General features: G+C 59.4%; 1 long non-coding RNA gene across 1 annotated transcript; it reads left to right on the top strand.

Annotated features, from left to right (window-relative positions):
• The first annotated feature begins 666 nt into the window (after positions 1-666).
• Positions 667-13,246, top strand: LOC135365230 (uncharacterized). The gene is made up of 3 exons (XR_010412867.1): positions 667-771; positions 7,652-7,722; positions 13,168-13,246. It is a non-coding gene; the product is annotated as an uncharacterized LOC135365230 (long non-coding RNA).
• The last annotated feature ends 921 nt before the right edge of the window (positions 13,247-14,167 follow it).

The raw sequence follows: 14,167 nt of genomic DNA, 5'->3' as shown, positions 1-14,167 counted from the left end.
CACTGCCAAGTCCTGTCTTCTATTCTGCTAGTGCCACGCAGGGTCCAGTTCAGGGTTGTTTGGAGCCTGAGTCTGGGGCCTGATCCTGCTGACCCCTTGCAAACTGCAGGCCCGGGGTTCACAGGTCACTTGATGGGGAGCCCTTACCAACCTAGACCCTGTGTCCCATGGGCCCCTAGTGAGCCTACCCTCTGGGTCAGAAACAGAGATTCCATTTCTTCCACAGCACCTCCTTCTCCCCTCCCTACACCCATGTTGTGAGGATGTGGAGCTCATGTGTGTGCTGTGTGCTGGGAGATCAGAGCAGGAAGGCATGTCCTGTGCACAGACATGGAGGGTACTCCACACCGAGCTTGTCCGTGCTCAGAGCACACTATACAAGGTCACTATACACCAAGGCTCCCTACAGTGTCCTTAGGTCCTGCTGCCCCAGTGGAAGAAGAAAAGTTACTGATTATTTTCGGGTGGGCAGGAACCCTTTTCTCATTTAATAAGGGGTTGCTGTTTCAGGGGGGTGGCAGGGACCTTGGGATTATCTAATTCTCTCTCATCTCTTCAGTCACCTGGGGACCCTCGGACATCCTCTTTCCTGTTGCAAGGACAATGCCATCATACCCACGAGCTTGAGGAGGAAAGTGTAGAGGAGGGTCTCGCCTCACCCTGGACCCGTGTCATCCTGGACCTGAAGGACTGCTAAGCAGCCACCATCGTCCTGCCCTCCAGAATAAGGGACCTTCCCTTCAGACCCAGCCCACCCCAGCTCCAGATTTGGTCAGTGGCCCCAACAGGGTCAGGGGGCCCTAGTCTTCTCCCCTTGCTTGGTCTGGGGACCACAACTGCCCCCCTCTCCAGGCCCCCCACCGCGAGCCACAGTCTCCCCCATACTTGCCCTTATGAATCCACTTGGGACACCCTCCGTATTCCTCTCTGCAACATACTCAGTGAGAGACCCTGGACAGCACTGGGGCCGGGTGGGAGTCTGAGGGTAGGCCTGAGAGATGAAATGGCCTGCTTTGTGGCCCCTTCTGAGATCCCGGCCTTGGCCCTGTGCTCTAACAGCAAGAGCAGAGAGTGGTTGAGCCGCAGGTGCGAGGGCCTGTCTGGTCCAGCTATTGGGCGCCAAGGGCAGTGTTTTCAACAACCGCTGGCCTGTCTGAAGTGTGCACTGCTGGGAAGTCCCACTCCGGTCTGCCCTTCTCTAGCCTGTGGCCCAAGCACCAGGACCTCCTCTCCTGTCTTTCTGCTTTAATTGAACTATTCTCTTAAGAAGAAAAGGAAATGCATTTCCCTCTGCTTCTCATCTGTAGGGCGAGGAGGAGGGGAAAATGAGGGCAGTAATACCACCACTTGGGATGAGGCCAGACCAGCTATGCTGGCCTGCGGTGGCTCTTGGAGGTGCTCCTGTGGGAGGGGAGCTGAGGAAGAGGGACCAGGATGGGCAGCCCTGACCCCGACCAAGGACAGGGAGCATACTTTCCTCCTACGCACACCCAAGACCTCAGCCACTCACCCCTGCTCAGCAGCGCACAGATTTGAAAACTCTGTGACAAACCTCTGTTGCTAGTCAACGATTGGCGCCTCAGAACACAAGGAGGGGAACAGGAAAGCCATCTTGCATGTCTGCACGATCCCTGCACCAAATATGCACACCCACATTGTGCCCCTGGGGTATCTGTGGCTGTGAGGTGTGTATGTACCTTCAGGCCTGGCTGTGGGGGATGGAGGAAGACCATCTCTATGTGGCGAAAGCGGGGGCTGGAAAGACAAGGGGGTCTGTGTAGCTCCTTCCTAAGGGAAGGGTACAGGGATGGGCCTGGGAGCGACCAGGTTCAGGAGAGGCAGGCCCAGGTCTGAGGCATCCCTCATGCAGGACAGGTACCCGGGAGCCCCAGACAGGTAGGCAGTTCGAGGTCGTGGCCTCATCCCTGCCAGACCTCCCCACCCCTCTCCAATCCAAGCAATGTCCCGGGGAAATTGATACTGGGCTCAGGCCACCTGAACCCCACACTCGTGTGAGAGACCTCTGGAAGGGTGGGCTAAGACAGGCTGGGACCATCCAAGCCGAACAGAAACCCCAGGCTAGCCTTGAGGGTGCCCAGAAGACTCTTCTCCAGTACCAGCTGCTTGAAAAGGTGCCTTAAGTGGAGCGGGAGCTCAGCTTCTTGCCCCAGGCAGGTACCGTAGTAGCAGGTAAGAGGTGGGCTGCCTGTGCGCACATACTCTGACCACGAGCTCATGGCAGACAGGTGTGTGGGGTAGGCACACAGGAGAGGCATGGCTGTATCCCCGTCCCCCTGTCCAACTTGTGTGTCTGATCTGGTGTCTGTATTCACAGGTGTGTTTGTGGCTTCCCCGCCTCCAGGATCCATGAGGAAACCAAAACATCCCTTCCTCCTTCCTACTTCCAGTCCAAAGTAAAGAAGCTGAAGGTGGTGTCCTGGGTCCTCTCTCACCCCTTCCTGTGTGGGGGGCTGCAGACGCCAGCAATAACAGCACAATCCCAACCACCACCAGCAGCCAGGGCCCTAACCGGCTCTCCCCGAGCAGCTCAAAATTGGTTCCTCTCAAGATGCAATTTCTTCTTCAGATCAGTCCTCCAACTATGGCTGCCTGGAGGACATAGGATGTGGAAGACAGTGCTTCAGGGGCAGGCCCAGCACCCCGATCTCTGCTGCTCCCCTAGGCCAAAGAGGGCGTCAATACATGTCTACACTGGGTTGGGGGTCCCACATCAGCCTCCACCTCCAGATCTTGACACCAAAGGCCCACACTGCTCAGATTCTGCCCCCAACTGGGTTGTATCCTCAGACTCTCCTGGACATCCAGGGCCTTGCCCAGCAGGGTTCTAGCTTTTGGCATCCCAGAGACACAGGTTACTCACCTCCAAGCTGTGACCACCCCAGAATGTACATCCAGGCCAGCCAACAGTGTCACATCCCAGAACAAGTGTCACCTTAGGACCAGCCCCTCTCCCAAGCCAGGCCAGCTGACACAGTGACACCCCCACCCCCACCCCAGACCTGTGACAGGGCAGGGTCCCAGGCCCCAGGTGGATGGCACTGTCCAGGGAGGAGACCTTTACAGCCTAGGCTGTCCCCAAGACCTGAGAAGCAGCAGCTCCAAGATAGGGAATGGTCAGGTCCTGCATCCAAAGAGCGGAGGGCTGCCCCAGGATTCCCACCCAAAGCAAAGTCTCCCCTATTTGCCCCTGCGGGGGCTCACTCCTGCACACTGGCAGGGTTGAGGTTAGGACTCTGCATCCTAGAAAACAGGCACACGCTCCACAGGGGAGAAGGAAGACCCAAAGCCCCAACTTTTCTCCCACATCTCACCACCGGGGAGGATATTCGACAGCCCGGACAGTCGCAGATCGGAGGGTGCACCTGCAGAATCCCCTTGGACATAAGCGTCCTCAGACTTTTCCTGTGAGGAGAGCCGAGGCAGGACCGGTGAGAGAGCAGGGCTGGGGCACAGGTAGAGCCGGCACGCACGGGTGCGCTTTCGGGGCGCAGTAAGCTGCAAGGCCGGTTCCCCCTCCTGGCACGTGTAGGAACATCCAACTTCTGAACCCGCTCCCTGGCCCTGCCGCCCACCACACCCTCGCGGACGCCGCGGGGATCTGCGGGGCTCAGAAACTCACGATCCCGGCAAGCGCCGGCCCCTGACCAAGGGCGGCCTCCTCCCCGCCCCCTGCGTCCCTCCTCCCGCTCTCTACCCTCTCTCCAAGCCGGTCCGGGGGAACTGGGAACAGGGTTCACTAAGGTAGAGCCTGCGCGCCGGTGAGCGGCGCCGCCGGGACCAGGGCTGTGTCTGAGCCCTCAGCGGGAGGAGGGCGGCCACAGCAGAGCCGCGAGCCTCAAAGCCCAGCGCGACGCGGTCCCCAACTTTCTAAGGATCCCCCACCCCCGCCCCTGTCGCTCGCTGCGCTTCCCCCGTTTGCCTGCTCCGGCGCCCTCGCAACGCGCCCTCGGAGCCAGACTCCTGAATGCTCCGAGCAGGCTGCTCCCAGCCCCGCCGCCGTTCCAGCTCCGCGCGCGCCCCCGCCTCGACGCGCGCCCCCGCGGCCCCCACCTGCCCACGACACCCCTCCACCTTCCCTTGCCTTCCAGCAACTCGCACCCGCACCCCGGCCGCCCGTGGGCAACTCTACTCCCGCTGGAACCTGGTGGCTCCCTGACCCGGGAGGGAAGTTGGGTCCCGCCCAGCCAGCCTCCCGCCGTCTCCCGAGTTCCCCTAAACTTCCCCTGGGCCACACAGCCCAGGAAGCCCGCAAAGACCTTCCGAGTGGGAGGAGGGGCCGGCTCGTGTGCAGCCGGGAGCCCAGAGCACCGCGGCTCAAGCTGAGGTGGCGGTGGAGGCCGAGGGCGCTCTGCTCGGGTCCACCAAGGCGACCGTGCTGGGGGCGGTGGGGGGGGGGAGTGTCCCCGCGGCAGCCCCAGAGTCGCAGCGCCCTCTCCGGGCGGAGATGGAGTCTCCCAGGTGGCAGAATGAGGGGGTCCGGACCCAGGGGTCCTCGGGGAGCAGAGGGGAGGGACCGTAGCGGCCTGCACCCCCACCGCGGCCGCACCTTTGTGGCGGATGCTGCGCCTCCAGTCCTTGGCCGTCTCTCGGCCGCTGACGAACGAACTGGAACTCGTTGGGTGTGAGCCACTCGCCGCGGTGGCGGATGGACGGACCCTTGCTGCCTTGGCTGATCAGTTCACCCCTACCCCCACCCAGTTTGCGCACGGAGAGCAGCGCGCGATTGGCGCCGCGCTCCACCTCGATGCCCAGCTCGCCGTTGTCCAGCAGCGGCTGGAAATTGGGGCCGCGGCCGCAGTGGCTGAGAAGCGTTCGGGGGCCAGAGGGCCCCGGGGCAGGTGGAGGTGCGGGGCGGCCTCGTGCAGGCTCAGGTAGGCGCGCGGGGAGCGGAGTGGTGGAGCCCACAGCGCCTCGTAGCCAGCGGTCGCGGCGGGTAGCGAGGCGGCCTGGGGCAGGGTGGCCACGGCCAGCAGCGGTGTCGGGTAGCCTGGGAGAGGCGGCAGTGGCAGTGCGGCCAGGGTCGGATGGAAGGTGGCCAGAGCCAGGGCCAGGTCTTCGCGGCCTGGGAGCTCCTTCTTGACCGCTGGCGTGACGGGCCTGTGGCCTTGTAGCCTGGCTCTCCGCCGCCGGCGCCACTTGCTCGGACCTGGGCTGGCGTTGGGTCTCGAGGGCGGGGGGCCCGGGAGTCTCCCGGCCGCGCGCCCGCCCTACCCGCTACTGCGCCCAAGCACCTGCGGCCGCGCCGCCCGCCGGGCCACCATGGGCCGCTTCTCGGCCGGCTGCCGGGGCCTTGGCTGCCCGAGACATGGTGCTGCGGGAGCTCCTCTCGATCCCCTATCGACCTGCCGAGCGCCGCAGCCCCGGGGCCCCAGGGCTCCACAGGACCCTGGGCCACCTGCGCCCGCGCCCCCTGGGGCGGCCCCGCTCGCTGGTCCGCCCGCAGGGCCCAGCCGGGCAGTGGAGTCCAGAAGTCTCTGGCCCTGCGCCCCGCACCGCCCGGGGGTCCCAGGCCCCAGCCCCACCTCGCCGCCCCGGCGCCCCGGCTGCGCACCCGCGTACACTGGGGCGCGCCCGCCTGGCAGGGACTTGGGAGACTCCCGCCGCCACCGCCGCCACAACTTGGCCCATTTAAATGGCCCGGGCTCGGCGGGCGGGCGGGCGCGGGCTCCAGCAGGGGGTGCGTGACGGCCGACTGGGCTCACAAGGCTGGCGGCGGGGGCGGTGGGACAGGGCTGCGCCCCTGCCCTATTTCCAAGTGCGCGAGGGTGTGCGAAGGAGCGTACGCTAGCGAGAAGCTGCGCGCACCGACCGCGCCATCATTGAGGGAGTCATGGGGCGCAGCTGGGAGCCCCGGACTACACTTGGGGAGGGGGCGGGCCCAGGACCGAGAGTGGGCTCCTGGCGCAGGAGGGACCTGTGATTAGGAGCGGCCCGCTGGCCTGGCGGTTCTGGGTAGGAGTGTTTTCACAGCGGCGGTGGGTGGTGGGCATCAGTGTCGGGCGTGGGTGGTCTCCTCTGCATCTGCACGGTGTGAGGCTGTGGGTTTGTGGTGTGTGGCCTCTGCAAATGTGTTGGGGAGGTTTCATGTTCTGTGAACAACACGAAAAGGATGCTGTCAACTACCGCCGCCTTACTACTCTGCACTTTACATGCCTTAGTTCACTTGATCGTCTCAATATGAGTTTTCCTCATTATTCTCATTTTATAGATGAGGAGGGTGAGACACAGAGAGGTCAAGTAACTCTCCTGATGTCATACAGCTGTTTTAAATCCAGGCTCTCTGACTCCAGGACAAACAATATCTGAGCCATGCTGTGGGGCAGGAAGGTGGGCTAGACGCAGTCTGGTTGAGGGATGGAAGATGTGGGGAGGATGAGGGGCTGATGAGTGCGAGATTGCACACTTGAGCACATTTCTGTTCCCTAGTATGAGCCAGTCTGGGGAAGAGGAACCCTCTACACTCATGTCCACTTTGGTGCCTTGAGGAAGCAGGTCAGCCTTGGCCCAGTCCTGGCATGAGGGTGGCTTGTCCCTTGGTGTTCAACTCCCATCTCCCTGCAGGCCAGCAGCCCAGCATGCCGGCCTTGCAGTAGAAGCATTAGGAAGAGAAACAGAATCCTACTAATAGCTGATGAGACAGGTTTGTCTTTCTCTGATGTGTTATTCTGAACAAGCTAGAAAGTAGCCTCAGATCCCATCCCAGCGCCTAGACCCCCACTGAGATGCATTTGGCATGGCATTTTTGTGGGCATCTCTCTGACCAGGCTCTGGGGGGTTGAGCTGGACCACAGGCGTGCTTGCATGAGCACCTTGTGCAAGGGAGTGATGGAAGTGAGGGAGCACCCCACCCTCACCCACCTCCTCCCAGGCACCTGCACCAGCTGGGCATGAGCCTGACCCCTGGCTCCTGCTCTGCTCTCCCTTGCTGATGCACACTGCCAAGATCATCTGCAACTGAGGCACCAGCCAGCCCCAAGACTGACTTGGGGAGCAAGGTCTGGGCTGAGACCAGGAACGTGTCTGGGAACCTATGCACCCAAACCTCTGTATCCCCCTTCTGCTCTACTCTTTGTACATCTGCCTGCTGGGATTTAAGGGGCCAGGTGTGAATGTGGGTGTGAAAGTGAGTGGTCCTCTATGGTGTGCCACCCTCAGCCCGGTTGCCCTCCGTGCAAACTGGACACCTGCACATGCCTGACCCTAGGTGCACACTCACCTTCTGTGGTCCGCGTCTTCCTCTCAGGGGTGCTGCCTCCATGTCTAATGGATGCAGGAGGCTGTTCCTGCCCAAGAGCCAAGGCCCACAGAGGAGCCATCATGCTACGCTGTGGTCATGGCACAGTGTGGAGAGGTTATCAGGGCTCAGCGTGAGGCCAACTGTCTGGCTACAGCCCTGACACTGCTTTCAAGAGATGGTCCCCTCCACTCAGTTCTTCTCATGTTTGCCTGCACCTATTCACTGACCCTTAGGCCTCCTAACCCCTGACCTGTAAACTGAGGTTTGGGGAGGGAAGGCTAGTGAAGTTTATCTCTAGATCTGAGAAGGTACCACGTAGCCTGTGGAGGGGGCCTCCCTTCCCTACTGCAGGACCACCCTTGACTCACCCCTGACTTCTTTCATCCTGAACAGGCCCACAGTGGTGAAGGAGGGGCAAAGAAGGCCCCAACTCTGGCTTTCGGAAGTGGAACCCAGCTGGCAAGGTAAGGGGGCTAAACTAACCTAGCTCACCCAGCCTAACCTCCATGCTACTAGATGGTTCCACCTCTCTCTGGAGGATCAAGGGGCTTCCTAAAATGACCATGACTGGGTTCAAAGCTCCCTGCAGGACCCCTTCTCCTCCAAGGGCCACACCCTGACTTTCAGGAGACCCCCTTCTAGGGCTTTGGCTGATCAGTTCACCCCTACCCCCACCCCTACCTGTTTCCCCCTCTTCATGGGAAGTAGACGTCTCTGCCCACAGGATCAGAGCCACTTTCCCACAGGGATCAGGCATCCTTACTCCTGGGCATTCTACCCCTGCCACAAGGATCTGCTCACTTTCTTCCTCCTGTCCACCTGTGTCCTGGTTTGGCACCTGCTCTGCGCTTTTGACTGGAGCCAGAGGTCAGAAGGACAGAATTTTGGCTCTAGAACCTCCCCCCGCCTGGAGTTCAGGCCTGGCGGCACCTTCCTTGGGAAACGGCGGTGGGAGCGGCTGCCCAAACCCCTCCTCCGGCCCTCAGAGGCCCCGCCCCTGCCTTCCTCGCAGCCATGGCGGCACCCTCATTGCTCGCGGTCCCCCCGCTGGGGGCCCTCTGCCGCTGGGCCGAGGCAGGAGCCCCCGCCATGGCCGCCGCCACCAGGGAGGGGGAGGGGGTCATAAATAACCCGCGGGGCAGCGCGGCCCCGGCGGTGCAGACAGCGACCCAAGACGTCCCCTGGGAGCGCGCGGGGGCGGCCCGCAGACCCTGCTGCCCCCAACCCGGGCTCAGCCAGCCTTGACCGCCTCTTCTGGAGCTCTCCGACCCAGTCCACGACTGGCGCTCCTGCCAGTAGCCTCCCTCCCATCCTGGAGGGCCTGCCTACCCCCATCTCCAGACTGTGCCCCTTAGAGCCCCTTTTCATCCATTCCTTCACCAGTCATTTATTGAGCACCAGATGTGCAGCCCCAGGGAGAGGGATCCAGAGGTGAGACTGGGAGTTGCAGAGGAAAGCAGTGTGTCTCTGGATCTCAGGTGCATCCTTGGGCCTGCTCCCTCAGCCTGGTCTTCCTGAGCTCATCCAGGGTGACTGTCAGGGTGGGAGAGCAGGCCCACACATGCCAGGCACGGAAAGGCATGCAGGGACAGCCCACACAGGTGTGAGCCCAGCTGACACGTCTCTGAGGAAGTACATCCTTGTGTACACATCCGTGTCCTCAGGCAAGCACCCGAAGCCCGCAACAGATACGTACGACAGGGTACATTCTCAAAAGCGCATGCGCAGGACAGGGGCTTGCACGGATGCTGACATCTTGACCACACACGTGCACGGACAGTGTATGTGTTCACTTACAGCACAGCAAGAGGAAGGACACCAAGACCTGTGCAAAAACATCCGTAGACACACAGGCCTGCACCATGGGCTCCATTTGGATACAGCTGTCATATCTAAGACAGCATGGCTGCGGCAAGTGTCTGGTTTAGGAAGGGTTAACCTGTGAGGTCAAAGGTCAGTGGTGAGTCAGCTGGGGCTCCCCCAGACTCCCTGCAAGAGTGGCCAGAGCTTCCCTCCGGGAGGAATGTGTCTGTTTCCAGCTGCAGGTCAGACACAGGAGGGGCTGCCCTGCGCGGACATGCCTTACCTTTGGCCAGTCCCGAGCTGGCGGCAGGCCATGCCGTCTCCGTCTCAGGAGTAGAGATGTTTCCGAGCCCAGTCTGTTCACTGACCTTAACATATGCCATTTAAAGGAGAAAGAGATAGGACCTAGGGTCAACCTTACGTTCTCCCGTGGGTGTGCAGACTTGGGGCACCCACAGGGCACACGCTGCCGGAGAGCACTGGTTGCACGATACTCACCTGCTGTGTTACACAGAAGTTGGGACACACACACACTTTCTCAGACACAAATGAGCTCAACACACAGGGTGCGCTGGGTACACTGATGTCGTACAGAGGAAGTTGCTGGTCTGGCAACATGGGTCGGAGTCTGGCTACCACTGGCTCTGCTTGCTTGGCCCCTCTTGAGGAGGGACGAAGACACCCACTTGCTGGCATCACTGGGGACAGAGAGCAGCACCTGCCCCAGAGCAGCCTGCCGGGGGCTGTGGACCCTTCTTGGCCAGGGTTATGCTGAGGTAGGCTGACACAGGTGGTAAGGACGGCAGACTCTGCAGGGGCCTGAGATTTGGGTCCTCCTGGCTAGCCACTGAAGGACCCAGTCTTCTCTGCCCTTCTTTGGACCTTAGTTTCTCCATCTGAAAAATGAGATAGGGGCTCAAAATCTGTGGGTTCCCTTTGGCTCAGAGGAGAGCAGTCAGGGTAAGATGTGGCTACATGTGCTCTGGTCAGCACGGTGAGGCAGGCCTGGCACACCCTAGATGCTTTCTCCATAAATGGGCCCAGAGTGCAGGACCTGGGGGGTCCACTCCAAGGTAGGGCCAAGTAAAGGGCAGGAGCAGAGTCTTCCAGGGCCCCTAGGGACAAAAGAATCTATCCCAGTGAATGGGCATGAGGGCTGGTGTCACCCCTTTCTCTCCCTGTCGACATTGCCAGCCTACTGCCTGGACATGGCTTGGGGTGGAAACGGGGTTGGGGGGACCCCCGGACGCAGCTGGTGCCCTGCTGGGTGGATGTGGGTGCCAAAGCCCCACGTGGTCCTCATCCCTCATGGCACAAGCCTCTGCAGCACCAGTCACCCCCTCTTTCAGATGTCAGGTCAGGGAGATGACCAGAGTGGAGTAGTAGAGCTGGGTGCAGCACGCAGACTCAGCTCCAGTCCCATTACACCCCTACGTCCCAGGAATGTGCCAGCAGGGGCTGAGCATGAGAGACGAGGAGACCCTTACCTGAGAGTGTAGGGTTTCCTATGTGCTCGTGTGTGTCCATACTGTGTGCTTATATGTGAATGTGCTTCCCTCCTCCTGTGACCACAGTCTTGCTGTCCACATCAGCTCATAGTCAGCGTAGATCCCACATGAAGGCCTTAGGGACCCACGCTCCTCATTGTGGGGGTATAGGCCCTGGAGGGTCAATCCCAACTCGGCTGGTCACATGTTTACTCTTTGCATGGTCAGCTGTCTTGGCCTGGGCAGACCTGTGACCACAGTCCTGATAGAGACATTAGGATGTGCTGTCCTCAGAGTCGTAGGGCAGCTGTCAGGCTCCCATGGCGGGGAGTGGGTACTGGGGGAGGAGTGGGCTTGGATGTGGGAGGGGCCTTGGAGTAGAGCATGATGAGCATGATGGGGCAGAATGGGCTCCCGTGGGCTCTCTGCCAGGACTGCCAGGTGGAAGTTGAAGGAGAAGAGGGGACATTCAGGTGGGGACCCTCAGCACAGAAAGCCTGGAGGCAGAGGGAAACGGGAGGTGAGGGGTCAGTTGGTGGAGGGCTAGGAGGGTGGGAGGCTACAGCTGCTGTCTCCAGGCCCAGCTCTGAAAGACTCCCAGGCTGCACAGGGAGCCCAGACTGGCTCTGGGAGCAACTGTTAATACGTTGGACTTCCTGCAGAGTGTGAGCTCCCTATGAGCAGGACTTTTGTTTTCTGACATACCCACGTGTCAGCATTTGAGGGCTGCATACAGGGGTCCATCCTGGTGTGGCCCACTCAGCCCAGCTTGGCCTCCTGCCCTGGGGAAGCCCCATCCCTGCTCACCTCTTCTCCCAGCACCTGTCCACTGGGCTTCTGCCCAGGCAGGACTCTGAATACCCTCCTGTCCCCAGAAGATTCTCAAGAGTTTGGCCACAGTCATCCTCTTCATCAGAGAGAGAGAGAGAAAGTCCTCAAGCCTCTTGGCAAGGCCTCATCCACTATGTTGCAGCAGGATTGCAACTCTGCACCTGCCTGCGCTGGGAAGAGGGGTGGTCTGGGTGTACCTCACACGCAGTCCCACCGTCAGGCTCACCAGGAAGACCAACAGTCACTTTGACGGCATGGATTTGTCGCCTCAAGAAGTAGCAAGCCGAGGTGGTCAGTGAATTCACGATTTCACGAGTCCAGCCCAGGCTGGCTGTTTGAGGTCATCGACTTAGCCTGACCCCATCCAAGGCCCGGTCCTCCTTGCCAGTGGGCCCATTCCTCCAAGGGCTGGTTGAGTTGGTGACATCCCTGTGGGGTGCCCCGAATGCATTGACATCTGTGAGTGCCTGTCTGGGTGTGAGTTTCCTTTATTTTTATTATTTTTAAAGATTTACTTATTTGGTGGAGGGAGGGACAGACAGAGAGGGGGAGGGGAAGCAGACTCCATGCTGAGTGGGGAGCACAATGCGGGTGCCCAATCTCATGACCCTGAGATCCACCTGAGCCGAAACCAAGAGTCAGACACTCAACCAACTGAGCCACCCAGGCACCCCTGGGTGTGAGGGTTCCTTTATTACTGCAACCCACTAAGTCCTCCATGGGGTCAACTCACCTTCTGCGCGGAGTGGCCCCGCACACTGTGCCATGAGAACAGGAACTCTGTGATGCCCAACCGTGTGAAGTTATGCACGGTGCCCCAGGTGCAGTCTCAGAAGTGGGTAGGCTGAAGAGCACAGCCTGGTACGGGCTGAGACCCTGAGCAGAGCCCATCGGCAGAGGCCAGACCCACACCTACCTCCGGCAGGGGAGGGGCAGCAATTCCAGGGCTCTGTCCAAGGCCACAACCTGGCACTTTCTCCGGGGCATTTAATAGTCCCAGGTTGGCCTTGGGGGCCTTCCCACCTGCAGACTGGCTAGGCTGCTTGGGGGCCTGGGGGAAGTGGGAGCAGAAGAGGCAACCAGAGGGACTGGGGCTGGTCTGAGGGGGTTTTACCTCTGCATAGAGGAATATGGGCATCCCCAAATGTGGAGTCCTCATGCCCTGCTCAGGACAAAGGATCCTGACCTTTGATGCTCTGTGTACATGCAGATGCTAACAGAGGTCAGCGTGCTATAGACCCCTCCCAGGAGAACAGACAGACCATTCTTCCAGACTGGGTGGCCTTGCCAAAATATGAGTCTGCCACATGTTGGCAGTTGAGTAACTGTGTGTCTAAGGTCCAGCAGGTATATGTGGGCTCCTGAGCTCCCGGGGCCTCAGAGACGTGACAGGGTGATTCATGACTGGTGAGGGGCAAAGCCAGAACTCCTGCTGGGTTATCCCATTTCCATCCAGGAACATGGTCCTCAGCGAATTGTCAGCTTCTGCTTGATAGCGTGATTTTGGCCTCAATACATTGGGATTTTTCTTAGTGCTTCTAGTTGACGCCTTGCTATGTATTAGATGGGCTTCACTCATGGGCACATGCCCTGAGACCATCCCCTCAGATCAGCCTCGCCTCTCATTCCTGCCTCACCCACCCCTCAAACATAGGCTGGGTTGAGGGGTAGATGGGTGGGGGGATGGACTGACGGGTGAATGAGTGGATGATGGGTGACTGGGTAAGTGGGTGGGTTCTACACTAGGCACTCTTCTCTTTCATAAGACTTCTGTGGTTACCTTTACAGACTATGAACCTGAGTCTCTAGCTTCAGTCCAGACACTCAAGATAAGCAGGTGGGAGCAGGGCCAACATCACCACCAGGCACAGAGAGCATAGAACCTGGATCCCTGGTGCTTTTAGAGACGACAAAGACATTTTACTTTAATTTCCCTTAAAACCAGAAGGAAGAAAATAATATAATAGCCTGCCCTGTGCATCCACCCCACAGCCCCCTGAGGCTTTTTCCTACCGCCATGCTGTCATCCCCATCTCACTCGCAGTCCCTCAGAGAGCAGGCACCATACTCCTCCCCATTAGCCAATCAGCAAACCTCATATGTGCTCCCTTCTAGATCCCTTTCCTTCAAATACCTAGTCTGGCCCCTCTCACCTATGATATTTCTGTGATACTCCCAGACTCTGCCCCCACTCGTCCAGTACCTGATGGGCACATCTGGCCAACTTGCTCTCCAGGGGCTCCTTTGGGAACAGTCTGGGACCCTTGGCCTCCAGGCCTTGCCTCCGCCCCTGGGCTCAACTTCCTGTTTCCCTGTCTTCTTCAGTGTCTGAGCATGGCTGAGTTGTTGCCTTTGCCCAGGAGCGTCACTCCCTAATATCACTATTCTGTGGCCCCGTTACCACTTGTGTAGCAACTTCTGCATTTGGGAGTCCTTTCCTCCATTGAAAAATTTTAAATTATATTTTATAACCCTATTGATATAAAGACAAATATAATCCATGGTAGATATATTATTTAATCTTCATTATTATTATATTATTTTTTTTCCTTCTGGTTTTAAGGGGAATTAAAGTAAAATGTCTTTGTCGTCTCTAAAGGCACCAGGGATCCAGGTTCTATGCTCTCTGTGCCTGGTGGTGATGTTGGCCCTGCTCCTACCTGCTTATCTTCAAGACTTACAGCAGCAACCCCTCCTCCAAGAAGCCTCCCTGGATTGCCTTCCTTTCCTGTCAGGGTGTCCTGCACCCCAGAACACCAGCACATACCCTGGACCCACAGGTTTCTTA

This window comes from Mirounga angustirostris, unplaced genomic scaffold (genome assembly GCF_029215605.1).
Source record: "Mirounga angustirostris isolate CCGP_5_RB_7025 unplaced genomic scaffold, mMirAng1.0.hap1 SCAF_7, whole genome shotgun sequence".
Classification (NCBI taxonomy): Eukaryota; Metazoa; Chordata; class Mammalia; order Carnivora; family Phocidae; genus Mirounga; species Mirounga angustirostris.
The sequence above is the reverse complement of the archived record's forward strand: the minus strand, read 5'-3'. Positions and strand labels throughout refer to the sequence as shown.